Source organism: Tupaia chinensis, unplaced genomic scaffold, assembly GCF_000334495.1.
Source record: "Tupaia chinensis unplaced genomic scaffold, TupChi_1.0 Scaffold147500_1, whole genome shotgun sequence".
NCBI lineage: Eukaryota > Metazoa > Chordata > Mammalia > Scandentia > Tupaiidae > Tupaia > Tupaia belangeri.
The window spans coordinates 1,392,469-1,394,417 of record NW_006207351.1 but is presented as its reverse complement, the minus strand read 5'-3'; the positions used below and the strand labels follow the sequence as shown (position 1 = coordinate 1,394,417).

The 1,949-nt window shown below is 68.3% G+C and overlaps 1 protein-coding gene across 1 annotated transcript in view; it reads left to right on the top strand.

Moving 5' to 3' along the window:
* Positions 1–1,949, top strand: part of IQSEC1 (IQ motif and Sec7 domain ArfGEF 1) — a gene marked incomplete in the record, with an annotated part of 128,032 nt that overhangs the window by 37,470 nt on the left and 88,613 nt on the right.

Below are 1,949 nucleotides of genomic sequence, written 5' to 3'. Positions count from 1 at the left end.
GAGTGCCCATGTGTGGGCCCCTTCAGGCTTGCAGGACTAACGGGGTGACCGTCACAGACAGAGGCCTGCCACCTCGCTGCCGGCACCCTGCCTTCTCCTGGGGACCCCAGAGCAGGGCTCCTGGGCGAGGGCGTCATGGCTGGGGGGGCAGGCCGAGGTACGGGAAGGTGGTCCTGTGTGGTCTCGGGGAAGCACAAGATGGGGCCCCTTCACCCCAAGGGCCAGGTGGGGTCTGAGTAGATCTGGGACGTGGGGGGGCTTAGATGCCGCCTACTTGGGAGACGTTTGTGTGGAGAAGCCCCCAGAGGGCAGCTTTTACTTAAAGAAGATGGGGCCCCCGCCTGCACCCTAACCGCCTGGCATCCATTACGTAAGCTCGCCTTCCCCGCCTTCCCTTCTCCCCAAACTGCCGGTGACAGCCTGCAGGTAGCCCTACAGGAAGGTGAGGAGTGGGCCATCGTGGCCCAGGGGACAGAGGGGCAGCAGAGTGCAGGGGTCCCGCGGTCCCGTGGAGGTGAGAACTGTCGGGCCTCCTGGCAGCCGAGGGAGAGGGGAACCCCACCACACAGCCCACTCCCCTGTCCTGAGAACCCTAACTGCCGGCCACAGCTGCCTCTGTGCTGGGGAGGGCGTCCGGGCCTGGGTCTCAGCCGGCGTGGAGGACCTCTGGCCAGGCGGGTTGGGGGAGCTGAGGTATCCTCCCTGGATGGGGTGGTGGCTGGCCAGCCATGGGAACGGGGAGGCAGGGTCACCCGGGGTGAGTCAGTGGCCGCCTGGACAGACCCCCGTGGGCGGCAGCTGGGAGGCGCAGGCTGGTGCCAGGGCCAGGCCTCGCCATCCCGTCCTACAGTCGGGTGGCACTGCTGCCTGGCACAGCCCACCAGGCACTGGGAGCTGTGAGGGTGGCAGCCCGCCCAGTAGGGCTTCCTGAGCATGCCGGAGGCCACCTGCTGTCAGGGGCAGAGAGCAGAGAGCAGGGGGTGGGGCACCACAGTTAGTGCTGGGGCTGCCCCCACCCACACTCAGCACCAGGAGCCGGGCGCTGCTGCCCAGCTAGGAGGAGGGCTCTGCGTGCTCCCCGCTCCTGGAACCTATCCCACTCGGGGTCCCTGCACCCAAGACCGAGGCCACTCCCGAGTCAGACGGACCGACAGCCAGAGCCAGCCCTGGCGGGACCCAGCCGCTCAGCTGCAGGAGGACCTGAGTCAGCAGGCCCGTGGTCCAGCAGAGCTGGCGGGCCGGCGGGCGGGCGCGGGGACAAACTGGGACTGAGATCCGACAGCTCATAGTTTTCCGCTTGCGTCTTCTGACTCCCCACGTGAGCCCGTCGCCCTGGCCCGCTGCTCGCATCTGGAAAAGCGCGAGGTGTGTGTGGGCAGAGGCTGCGGCGGCCAGCCGGCTTTGAGGGGTTGGGGCTCAGACCCCTGCCGAGGTCCCTGGGGGGCCGCCTTGGCTCGGGCCCCTTTCTGGACATGACAGGTGGCAAGGTACGTGTCTCCGGCTGGTACTAGGCGTCTCTCTCAGGGCCTGTTTTCCTGCCAAACCGCTGGGCAGGCTTCTTGGCAAGACTGTCTGTGGGCACCTTGGTGTGGACCTGGCAGGGGGTGTAGTGACCCACCCGCTGTCTGCGTCCCTGTCCCTCCCCTTCATCCCCGTCTCTTCCTCAGGTCTCACTGCGGGGAGGGCAGCCTGGCTGCAGACTGGCCAACCGAGGTGCACGGGCTCAGCCCTGCCTGCAGCGGAGTGGCCGTCTGCAGGCGTTCTGGGGGCATTGGGACCTGGCCAGTGGGTGCTGGCGGGTGTTGGTGCTGCTCCCTGCGGACGGCCTGCCTGAGCCTGCTTCCCTGTCCCTGAGAGGGCCCGCCAGGCCCCTTGAGCACCTCGGCCACCCCACTGGGCAGCAGCTGACGACGCTCGGCCCTCGGAGGCTAGCCGGGCGCACCCACCTC